This window comes from Antechinus flavipes, chromosome 3, assembly GCF_016432865.1.
Source record: "Antechinus flavipes isolate AdamAnt ecotype Samford, QLD, Australia chromosome 3, AdamAnt_v2, whole genome shotgun sequence".
NCBI lineage: Eukaryota > Metazoa > Chordata > Mammalia > Dasyuromorphia > Dasyuridae > Antechinus > Antechinus flavipes.
This window is the reverse complement of record NC_067400.1, coordinates 46720450-46733624: the sequence shown is the minus strand read 5'-3', so window position 1 is coordinate 46733624 and position 13175 is coordinate 46720450. Positions and strand designations below refer to the sequence as shown.

The 13175-nt window shown below is 35.8% G+C and overlaps 1 protein-coding gene across 2 annotated transcripts in view; it reads right to left on the bottom strand.

Annotated features, from left to right (window-relative positions):
• LOC127552975 (phospholipid scramblase 4-like) overlaps nucleotides 1-2965 on the bottom strand; it is a 68108-nt gene extending 65143 nt beyond the window's left edge. Inside the window, exon 1 of one of the 2 annotated variants that reach the window (XM_051983324.1) lies at nucleotides 2178-2965. The gene's annotated coding sequence lies outside the window, so the exon portion shown is untranslated. The remainder of the gene's footprint in view (nucleotides 1-2177) is intronic. The other variant, XM_051983322.1, reaches the window with a different exon arrangement.
• Nucleotides 2966-13175: the final 10210 nt, after the last annotated feature.

The window sequence follows — 13175 nt, the reverse complement described above, 5'->3', positions numbered from 1 at the left end:
ACAGTACATAACACCTACACAAAAACTAGGACATGTATTATGACACAAAAACCTTACAACCAAATTCAGAAAAGAAGAAATAGTAAATGCAGATGATGATACAATAAAAATTACATTCAACAATGGACAATGCAAAGAGATTAACATTTAATTGTAAACTAAATTATCCCTGGAAAGAGAATGAAGAAGAAATAAGAACAATTGACAGGAGATATTTTGGCCAATTACATGCCAAAAAATTTGACAATCAAAATAAAATGGATAAATACCTTCAAAAATATAAATTACCCAGATTAATAGAAGAAATAAAATGCTTAAATACTCAATCTTAGAAAAAGAAATCGAAGAAGCCATCAATGAAATTCCTAATTAAAGATCCTCCGGACCAGAGAGATTCAAAAGAGAATTCTACCAAACATTTAAAGAACAATTAATCCCAATAATATAAACTATTTGAAAAAATAATATAAAATATGAACTATTTGAAAAAATAGAAAAATGAATTTTACCAAATTCCTTTTATGACACAAATACGGGGCTGATACCTAAACCAGAGAAACAAAATTATAGACCGATTTCCCTAATGAACATCCTGGCAATTGTCAAATTTAATGGCTTTTCCTTAATCCTGATTTTTTCATCTTTCTATAAATTTTGTAGACATTATAGATAATCCCCTTCTTCGGGATATTCTCCCTTCACTAGGTTTTCCAGATGTTGTTCTCTCCTAGTACTCCTCCTACCTGACTAAACACTCCTCAGTCTTTTCTCCTGAAGCTAAACCCAGGTGATGATTGAGGCATCTACACCAACTGTCTTGTTAGGGTGTTGCCAAGTGCTCAGTTATCTCATTTATGCAAATAATTTCCAGAACTAAATATATATCTAGCCCTACCTGTCTTCTGAGATCCGTTCTAGCATCACCTACTGATTACTGGGCATCTCAAACTTAATATCCTGCAGGCATTTCAAACTCAACATGTCTAAAATAGAACTCATTCATCTTCTCCAAACCTTACCCTTCTTTCAACTTTTCTGTTGCTGTGTGTGTTGTAGACACCAACATCCTCACAGACACCCAAACTTAGAATTTCAGTGCAATGCAGAAGTGTTCCATCACAATTAATCCTACTCTCCCCATCCCAATATCTCATCAGTTACTAAATCCTTCTTGTTTCTACAGCCATACTTCTAACAAACAACATCTCTTGAATTAGACCCATTCTTTGTATTTACATAACTACCTCCTTAGTTCAAGCTTTCATTACCTCACCTGGACTATTCGAAACAACCTCCAAATTGGTTTCCCTGCCAACTCCTCAACTCCATTCTCTAACCCCTGCTGGATTCACCTGTCAAATATTCCTAACCCATAGGTCAGATCCCATCGGAGTCCTGTTGACAATGGCCCCTCCAAGTTCAAATATAACATTTTCTTTTCGGCTTTTTAAGCCCTTCAGGACTAGACCCCTTTCCTACCTTTCCAGTGTTCTTACCCCTCACTCTATAACTAACCATAATACTTTCTTGCACTTGCTCCAAATCATATTTCCATGTCTAGGCAAAGGGCTTTTTCACTAGCTGTCCCCATAACTGGGATGCTTTCCCTTCTTACCTCCACCTCACTTATTCTTTGGCTTCTTTAAGACCCTTAAATGTCACTTTCTGCAGGAAGCCTTTCCCTACTCCCCAACTCTCCTTTCTTTCCAAGAGTATCTCCCATTTACACTATAGATCTGTTATTTATAATGTTGTTTTCCTCACCAGAATGTGTGCTATTGGAGAGCAGGGACTGCGTGTGTGTGTGTGTGTGTGTGTGTGTGTGTGTGTGTGTGTGTTCCGTTTTCTTATGCCTTTCTTTGTATTCCCCTTGCTAAGCATAGGCCCTAGCAAGTGCTTGCTTGTTGACTGGTTGGCTGGCGCCAGAGCAAATACAAGCTTTCCCAAAACTAGATAAAGTTCTTGGAACCAAGAGGGAATAGAAGTGGGGGCTCCAGCAGCTCCCGAAAATCCCACCCTTCAACGAAGCTGCTCTGCGGGGCTGGGGGGAAAAAGATTCTCCCGGAGGAGCCCAGCCACTGGAAAGTTTGTAACTGCCCACGCCCCTAATGCCTTCCTCTCCCCCGCCTGGTGCACAGCCACCCCGCTGGTGAAAGCCAAGTCATAACTCCACTCACCGTTTCTGCCAAACTCTCGGGACGACAACAACTCACTTCCCGGGGTGATCACCGAGCTCCACCCAAAGTATTTTTCAAAGATAACTTGCTTCTCCCCAAAAATGGAGTACCTGGAGGCGGGCGCTGTCCAGTCCTGTAGCCAAAGCAGACCCCCTTCCAAAGCAGCGGAGGCCAAGACACTGCCCCACCCACCCACTCTACCGTCGGCTTGCCCACCCAGGAAAGACCGGATGCTGTGCTCTTTCTCTTCGGATAGCTCCGCGCTCCCAGCAGTGCCTCGGAGAGGAATCAGGAGTGTTGTCAAAAAGGGGAGGAGGAAAGGAGCGGGAAAAGAAAGAGGATTAGGTGGGGCGAAGAGAAAGGTGAAATAGGAGATTACCTAGAGCACTTTCCGTGGATTCCCTCCCAAGAGCCCCAAATCTCTAGAGATATTATAGTTTCATGTATTCCTACCACGAGGGTGAAGTCTAGGAGTTTAAACTTCCGGGAAAAAAAGTGGGCAGAGAGACAGACAGGGAGAGAAAGAGAAAGAATATGGCTATGTGGATGTTCCTAGGGCTAGCCAGTAATGGAGCCCCTCCTTCGAAATGTTTTCAAACAGATCAGAAGACAGAACAGTCTCGTAGGGGGAGTGATTTCCAAAGGAGCAGTTTTCCGGGGAGAGTTTTCACTCTTCCTCTCTCCTCAACCCTAGGCACTTAGCTAGGACAATTGATTCCGTCTGTTCAATTGACTAAACAATCCGACGCTAGTTCTTCCCACACTCAATCCCCACCCACTTTGGACCGGGCCAAGTTGATCCACAAGTAGAGGGGGTGAAAGGGAACTGAAAGGAAAAGAGCAAAGGACTATGGGAGAATGCCTGTGCATCTTGGCAGTGTAAGAAAAACAACCAAATTTCAGAAATTAGCCTTTCTTACTTAGGCTAAGGTGGGGAGAGATGGAGAGTCCAACTTTTAAATAACTGGATTCTTCTCTCTGGGCTGCTCCGGAGCAAAACCTAATGCCCTGAGACAAAATCAGTGCATTACAATTTAGCACTGGCCTCACAAGTGCCAGCAGTGGAAAGGAGTGGCTCAGATTCGTTTTTTGAAGAACTTTGGTGATGCTCCATCCTGAATATTTGGGGAGGATGACGGCTTAAAAGAATGCAGTTATAGGAATTTCCACTTATTTGAAGTTCTGGGGATTTCCAAGTTATATGTAAGTTGTTTAACAATATAGGTCTATAGTCTTCGGGGCACATTTATATTTGTGGAGAAAAGTAATTTGTGACATTACTCAGATGTGTAAATAAGATGCTTCTAAAAGCAGAAAAATAAAAGCAGAATACCAACTCACTATATTTTAGCATTAATCATTGATTTTGATGTCAGCAGATTGTTTGCTTATTAATGCAAATATACCACGATCTACAATTCTGATGGACCAAATCAGTTCCAATAGAGCAGTAATGAATTGAACCAGCTACACCCAGCAAAAGAACTCTGGGAGATGACTATGAACCACTACATAGAATTCCCAATCCCTCTATTTTTGTCCGCCTGCATTTTTGATTTCCTTCACAGACTAATTGTACACTATTTCAAAGCTTGATTCTTTTTGTACAGCAAAATAGCTGTTAGGACATGTATACTTATATTGTATTTAATTTATACTTTAACAGATTTAACATGTATTGGTCAACCTGCCATCTGGGGGAGGGGGGAGGGGGGAAGGAGGAGAAAAATTGGAACAAAACGTTTGGAAATCTGTAAAATTACCCATGCATATAACTTATAAATAAAAAGATATATATATATATATATATATATGTATATATATATATATATATATATATATATATATATGTATATATATATATATGTATGTATGTATGTATCATGATCTAAAGGGACTGAGCCCCTCAAACACCTTCCTGGCCAAAGAGCCCCAGTCTCTCTGGGCTTTTTATTCTATTTTAGATTCCAGCTTCTTCCATAATCATTATATAATTAAAAGGAAAGGCTATGTTAAAGTACATCCAAAGGCTTGCTGCCTACCCAGAAATGCCATTTATGGAACAGATCATCAAAAATAATAAATGGTGAATAAGCTTATTTATTCAAGCAGATATTAAAGAGAAATCAGAAAAATTGCACAGTTTATAATACACTGGATGAGGTTTTCCATTGGGAGGGTCTCAGCTTAACAGACAAAATTCCCAATTTCACTCAAAAGGAAATACCCCAACTTTCTAGGGAGATAAATTAGATATCATAATGGGATTTTTTGAGAAGGGGCAGTTTTCTTTTTCAAAGCAAGAAGGAAGAAGAAAGTTTCACTTCCTTAAGTTTTTGTGCCAATGCCACCCTTATATAGGAATGCTGCCTCAAGTCATCATTATCTTTATCAATGAGAAAAGTCTTATGAAATGATCTAGAGTTGATCACTTTAGTTCAGTTCACTCAGTAACATGATCAGTTACATGTATTTGAAGTCAATTGCATTTGTGGAAACTAAGTAGGATTAAGAGCACTTGTAGTAAATACTGAAATATGAGACAATAAAAGCTTCTTTGATTCATATTTTCAAATCTTGACTCCTACATTTCCCTACAACCCTAACTCTATATGGAATGTGGTGGAAGAATACCACAAAAACTGGAATTCTGTTTCATGAGCTAACAACTTTCAGTAATCCTATCTATATGAGGCTGGCAAAAAAAAAAAAAAAAAAAAAAAACACTTTGCTCAATCTGGGTATGACTTATATCATGAAAGAACAATCTAGGTGAAAATACATGCCCTTTGAAATAATTTGTAATTGAAGAATCTTTGTGTGGCTAGGTACTGCCTCTATCAACATACATACAGAAGGATAGCTGTCACATAGGTTAAATCAAGCCAAAGAAAACAATAAAGACAACCAATTGGGAAGGAATGCATAAAAATACAAAGACTAAACTTGGTCCTAAAACAAGTTATAAAAAGACAGCTCCCTCCTTATCAGAGGAAGGGGAGATGATCCATGAGGATGAAACATTTTATATAATGCTACATTTTTTTTCACATATAATGATCAATTTTCTTGTTTTTTTTTCCTTTTAAAAATTTCTTCTTTATAAGTGATGACTTGGAAATAAGAAGGGAAAAGAAATAGAAGCAAAACTAAGTGATATGAACACAAAAGCTATCAAGGAAATAGATTTTTAAAAATAGAAGTAGGTGGGTTTGAAATGATACATGGTATGATATATGAGTAGGCACTGGTAGTGTTCTGCTTGAGCAGTTCTTTCTCTCTGTGCTACTCTCAACTTTTCAATCAGCTGTAATGTACCTCTCTACCCACTAGACAATAAAGTTCAAATAGTTCCTTTTCATTTTGTCCAGCTACTATTGCCTTTGGTAGCTGAAGGACTACTTCTTTCATTTCCCCCACCCCCTCATTTCTCACCCCAAATACATGCTGCTTTTGCCCAAGCTAAGATCTATGGACAATTGTTAAGTCTTAATATATTTAAGATTGTTCTAATTAGCTTGATTCAGCTCCATCCTTAGAATAATTCTCTTTAAATTTTTCTTTCCTCCTTTGCCCATATTCCTATATCTGCTATATAGTACTAAATTTAGCCATCTGGACCAGAATACTTGCAAACATCAGGATTGGTTTTTTGAAAATGATGGGTAAATTCAGAAGTTACTAAGTGACAGGGAGAGCTAAGATGGCGGGGTAATAATAGCAGGGACTTGTTTGAACTCTTCTCTAAGCTCTTCTGAATATCTTTAAATAATGACTTTAAACAAATTCTAGAGCAGCAGAATCCACACACAAAGAAAAAGATGCAGAAAAACAATTTTCCAGTTCAAGAAAACTTAGAAGGTTAACAGGAAAAGCTAATTTCATCATGGTGAGAGTGGAACACAATCTAGTACAGGCTACACTAGAGCAAACTGGGCCGCAGCAAACTAAGAACAAGTTTCTAGGCATTTGAATCAGTGCCATCAAGAGCAATTTTCAGACTTCTAAGCTCACAGAAGGTTAGCAGGAAAGATCTGTTGCACTTGGCTAAGAGTGGAACACAATCCAGCATAGGTCACACCAGCTCAGTCCTGGCTAGAAAACCAAAAGTAGGCCTTGGGAGCCACTAAACCAGTAGCAGAAGCACCAAAATTGCCATCCCATAGATGGGATCCCATAGATCCCATAGTTGAACAACTGGTCAGAAGATTACAGGGGTCTCTTTGCAAGCAATAAGGCAGGACTCTGTCACTTTGTCCATACCTGGATACAGATTATAGTCCTGGGTGTCAATCCCAGGGCAAGGAGGAACTCTAGCATACCAGAGCTTGCTGTGGACTCAGGAGTCAACTCACTGTTCCAGGGCAGAAAAGAGTGCTTGTGATCACTCACAGTCCAAAGCACAAATCAGGAAAACAGTAAACACCTTCCTTAGTTCATAACACCTTGGAAGAACTGAAACCATATAGTCTCTTAGAAGGAACTCTTAAAACAGCTGCACCAAACCTCTGAAATTTGGGATGGTGCACCCTTTACCCTGGAAACAGAGATTTACTTTGAAAAGGTTAAAAATCAAGCAGTAGGCTAGAAAAATGAACAAAAACAGAAAAAAATTCTGACCATAGAAAGTTACAATAGTGACAAGGTAGATCAAAACATACACTCAGAAGTAGATAATAAAGTCAGTGCTCCTACAACCAAAGGCTCTGAGAAAAATATGAATTGTTTTAAGTCCAGGGAAGAACTCAAAAAGGATTTTGAAAATTAGCTAAGAAAGGTAGAAGAAAAAATGGGAAGAGAAAAGAGTAATGCAAGACAATCATGAAAACAAGTCAACAGCTTATTAAAGGAAACACAGAAAGATATTGAAGAAAACAATACTTTAAAACACAGAATTATCCAAACAATAAAAGGAAGCACAAAAAAATCAATGAGGAGAATGCCTTAAAAATAAATTTGGCCAAATGGGAAAAAAAGCACAAAAATTCACCAAAGGGAAAAAAAAATTCCTTAAAAAGTAGAATTTGCCAAATGGAAAAGGAAATAGAAAAATTCACTGAAGAAAATAATATCTTAAAAATTAGAATTGAACAATTGTAAGTGAATGACTTTATGAGAAATCAAGAAACAATAAAACAAAACCAAAAGAATAAAAAAAAGAGACAGGAGAAATCATTTTACAATTGTTGGACTACCTGAAATCCATGATTTAAAAAAAAAAAAAGGAATCTGGATGACATCTTTCAAGGAATTTTCAGGGAAAGCTTCCTTGATATTCTAGAATCAGAGGCTAAAACAGAAACTTAAAGAATTCACCAATCATTTTCCTAAAAGAGACCCCAAAATAAATACTCCCCAAAATATTATAGCCAAATTCCAGAACTCCTAAGTCAAGAATATTGTAACAGTCATTAATAACTAACTCAAGTTATCATGATATGATAACACAAGATTTGACAGCTTCTACATTAAAAGAGTGCTTGGAATACGATATTCTGGAGGGCAAAAGAACTAAGACAACAGCCAAAAATAACCTACCCAGCAAAACTGAGTATAATATTTCAGGGGTGGGGGGACATTGATATTTAATGAAATAAAGGAATTTCAAGCATTCTTGATGAAAAGACAAAGTTAAATTAAAAAAAATAATAACTTTAAAATATAAGACTCAAATGAAGCATTTATAAAGTAAATAGGAAAGGAAAATGATAAGGGATTTAATAAGGTAAACTGTTTACACTCCTACATGGGAAAATGATTTTTGTAACTCATAAGAACCTTTTCATTATTCTACTATATTCTCATTATTATGGTAGTTAGTTGTATATAGAGACAGAGGGGAAAGATATGAATTAAAGATAAAGGGATGATATCTTTAGAAAAATAAAAAAATAAATAAAGGGATGAAAGGAATGTTCTGGGAGTCAGGAAAAAGAAGAATTAGAATGTGATAAAATCTCTCACACAAAAGAGGCAAGAAAAAGCTTTTATTATGGAGGGGAAAAAGAAGAAGGTTAGGAAGAATGTGTGAACCTTACTCTCACTGGAAGTGATTCAAAGAGGAAATAACATACACACTCAATTGAATATAGAAATCTATCTTGCCTTAAAGAAAAGTAAGAGGAAAGAGCAAGGGGTTTATAGAAAGAAAGGCAGATTAGAGGAGAAGGTTTTCAGAATCAAAACACTTTTGAAAGGGACAGGGTAAAAGGAAAGAAAGAACATCATAAGTGAGAAGAATATAGTTAGCAATAGTAATTGTGAAAAAAAAATTGAAGCAAGTTTCTTTGATAAAAGTCTAATTTCTCAAAATATAAAAAACTGAGTCAATTTTTAAGAAAAAACAAAATCTATTCCCCAATTGATAAATTACCAAAAGATATGAACAATTTTCAGATGAAGTAACTAAAGCTAATAGCCATATGAAAAGTATGCTCTAACTCACTATTGATTAGATAAATGCAAATTAAAATAAATCAGAAGTACAGCTTTGTAAAAGGAAAATGACAAATGTTGGAGGGGATGTAGAGAAGATGGAACATTAATGCATTGTGAGTAGAGTTGTAAACTGATTCAACTATTCTGTAGAGCAATTTGGAACTATGCCCAAAGGGCTATAAAATCATGTATACCCTTTGATTTAGCAATACCACTACAAGATCTATATCCAAAAAGACATAAAAAGGAAAAAGAAAAAGGACCTTTATATACAAAATATTAATAGCAACTCTTTTCTAGGGGCAAAAATCAGAAATTGAGGGAATGCCAATCAATTAATAGCTAAAAAATCGTGGTATGTGATTATGATAGAATACTATTGTGCAGGGTGCTCTCAGATGGGAAAAAAGGAAAAAAAAAAAAAAACTTGGAAGGCTTCCATGAGGTAATGCCAAGTGAAATGCACTGTTTATAAAGTAACAGAAATATTGTGAAATGATCAACTGTGAATGACTTAGCTATTCTCAGCAATACAATGATTCAAGACAACTCTGAAGGCATTATGATGAAAAAATGCTATCCATACCCAGAGAAAGAACTAATAATGTCTAAATACAAATTAAAGCACTTTTTTTAAACTTTATTTTTCTTGAATTTTTTTCTCTATCATTTTCTTTCATAATATGACTATTATGTAAATGTTTTGCATGACTACACATGTGCAACCTGTGCTTGCCATCTCAGTGAGGGAAGTGGGGTAGGATGGAGTGGGAAGAAGAAAGAGGGAGAATCTGGAACTCAATAATTTAAAACAAAATGTTCAAAATTGTTTTTACAAATCACTGAGAAAAATACTATATTAAAAAAGATGTTACTAAATGAAAAACAAAAATGTCAAGGTTTATTAACATAATAGTTTATTCTTTTTAAAGAGGTGGCATTTAGCTCCATCAAAAGTAAAGTGCAATCAGTGTTTAGAAAGATGCAGGATTTTTGGCTCAGTAAGAAAGCAAATGAAATTGTTTTACACCATAAATAATAATCCAAAATGTTATGTTTTGAAAGCTTTAAAAGTCAAAGATCTACCATGTATCTCAACTACTCAGTGCTGTTGCAACCACATTAATGAGGGTATGATTTTGGAAAGATAGCCTAAACACTTCTACTATGTTTTCAACAAATTTCATCAAGCAATGCTGAAACCACTGACCCTTTACCTTAGTTTGAAATCAGTCTCTCTCTAGCCAACTATCAAGTAAAGATTTTGAATGTTATCAGGCTCATCTCATGTAGCAAAATACCTGTTGCTGATTCTATTCCAGCTAAGATTTATAAGGCAAAGGGGTCCACTGCTCACATAAAAGCTGACTGAAATATCTACAATTATATGACAAAATAAGTTATCCCCCAGGAGTTTAAGGATGCTTCAATTATCCATCTCCATAAAGCAAGGAAAGGGAATCTTTTTTTTTTCCTGCCAAGGGCTATTTGGGTATTTAAAACATCATTCATGGGTCATACAAAATTATTAGTTTATAGAACTTGAGCAGAGGGATGTAATTGTACTAAGCTTTCACCTCATCATCACCTTTAGTTGATTAAATAAATGATTTCATGGGTTTTATCCATCCTGCAGGCTGGAGGTTTCCTATTCCTGCTATAAAGGAAAAGGAAATAGGTAGTTCAGTAATCACAAGAGTGCTTCTCCTTTAGTCATTACCAACAAGATTCTTGCCAGTCCTCTTTAATAAAATATCTGGAAGATAGTCTTATTCTTCTGGAATATAGTCTTCATCTGGAAGATAGTCATTCACTTGAGAGCCAATATGGATTCAGAAAGAGCCAGGAAACAGTCAATATGATATCTGTTGTCCAATAACTGAAGGAGAATGCCAGGAACAGAACAGAGATTTGTTCCCAGTGTTCATCAATCTGATCAAGGTCTTTGATACTGTCAGTGTGAGGAGCGGTGCAAGATCACGGCAAAATTTGGTTGCCCAGCTCATCAGGCTTATATATCAGTTCCATGACAGCATTTTTACATGGGTTCAGAATAAAAGATGATGCTCTCATGCTTTCCTAGTCACCAATGAAGAGAAGCAGGCCTCTGGTTACTTATATCCTTTTTAGCTTTATTTTTTCTGCTATGTTGTCTGAAACCTCCAACAAGGACAGAAATGGATCAAGTTTAGCTACCCCATGAATGGTAAATTATTTAACCTGAAAAGACCACAAACCAAGACTAAAGTGAAAAAAGAGTTGGTATATGATTTTTTTTTGTTCAGAGAGGATTGCGCACTTGATGCACCCTCTGAGGCTGAGATGCAACAGCATATGGATTGATTCTCTCTATATGCTAGTTTTAGTCTGATAACTATCACCAAAAACAAACAAACAACAACAGAAAAAAAAAAAAAAAACAGATTCTCTACTGGTCAGCACCATCCATCCATCCATGGAAACATCAGTTACAGCGAATGGAAAAAGATTGATGCTATGGATAAATTCCTTTACCTGGAATATTCTTTGCAGGAATATGCTCATAGATGGTAAGATTGATATATTTATTGCCAGAATTAGCTAAGTGTTTTGGAGATGCTGAAGGAAAGTTTGAGGGAGAAGTATTAAGCTACCTACCAATCTGAAGTTCTACAGAGCCATTGTGCTGACCTCATTGTTGTATACCAATGGAGCTCAGCGAGTATACCATCATCATGCCAAAAAACTGACTTATTGTCCTCTGAATTGTCATAGGAAGATTCTGAAGATCACTTGACAAGATAAGGAACTGGATTCTGAGGTCCTTTCTTGAGCTGAACTTCCAAGCATTCAAACTCTGTTGCAGAGAGCGCCATCCCAATGGGCAGTCGTGTTATTCTAATACCAAATCTATGTTTACCTAAAAAAAACTATTTTAAGGAAAACTCACAAGAGTCAAGAGCTCATTGGGAAGGACATTCCCAAGGGCTCTTCTGTAGAATTCTGAATTAATTGTGAGACATAGGAGACACTGACATAGGAAAATCCAGCATTACATATCTGCACAAAAGAAAGGGCTTTTTTCTATGAGCAAGGCAGAACTTCAGTAGTTCAAAGGAAATGTGAGGCAAATTTAGAGACATTTCCATTCCAAATATTCATGTGAACAATTTGTACCCAACTTGTGGTGGACATTTCTGAACTCACATTTGTCTGAGCCATCACAATCAGATACACTGTATACCGACTTTGACATAATGATGTCATTTTGATCCTCTTTGACTATGAAAAACATCAGAATTGATTGTATTAGGAAGATTTACTTATTTCTTTTTGAAATTTCTGCCAATTGTTTCTACTTCTTGCTGGTACATAAGCCCAATATATTTTTCATGTGACAGCCCTTCAAATGTTTATTATATCTTCCCTAAACCTCTTCTCCTTCAGGCTACACATTCCCTGTTCCATTAACTAAATCTTTTTAAATACGTCCTCCGACTCCTTCATCACCCCATTCTGGACAAATCACCACTTCAACTGTGACATATTTTAAGAAAGAGCATATCCTATATTAGTTTCATCATTTAAGACTAAATGTCTCAGCACATAATTACACATTATGTGACATGTTTTCCAGATTACTCAGTATCTTCAATGGCTTCTCAAAATCAGATTCATAGAATTTTCCAAGTTTCTTATTTTCAAGGAGAAAACTGAAATGAAGTGATAAGATCATACAATTTAAGATGAGAACCTCTTAGAGCTCATGCCTTTTCACTCTAAGACAATCTTTAGTTTCTCAATGTTCCTTTATAATACAGAAGCTTGAAGTAACAGTTAGATACAAATGTGGTTTGACAAGCATCTGATAATGCTAGAATTATTATCTGACTCAGGTTGGACACTATATTTCTATTAACATGGCCAAGTTTGCATTAGCTTTATTAAATCTGGTGTCGTTGGCTCATACTGAACTTAAAATGATAACAAAAACAAAGGACTATTTTTAAAAGTTATTTCAGAACAAGACAAATATCAGGAAAGACATAAGTCTGATACCTTGGATAAAAAAGACAATGATAAGAGATTCTGGAATTATGCAACTCCTATTTTGCTTCTATTTATCTGCCAGGGAGAGAGATTTACAGATTGTAAAAAATAACATTGATCAACAGAGAAGTGAAATTTAAGAGATAGGTAGAAATTTTAAAATTGTAAAGTACCTAGTTTCTCACTACAAGTTTTTTCCCCCAGGTAGAATGATCTTTGGATGAGAAAGGAAAAAAAAAAAACTTAAATCCTTTTTTAGGGTACCAATACCCAAGATAAGAAACAGTATTATAACATAAATAAATACATAATAAATGATGACCCAGTTGCCTTGTTTTTTAGACTCACATAACAAAGTAAAACATGAAACAATTAGAAAAAAAATATATTGGATATTTATTTTTTATTTAGAGTAAATATATTTTAATTTTTAAAAATCCCTCAAATAATTTTAAATATTATTTTGTAGGACAATATATCAAATATACATATTATATATATATGTGTATATATATATATATAGGATGACTG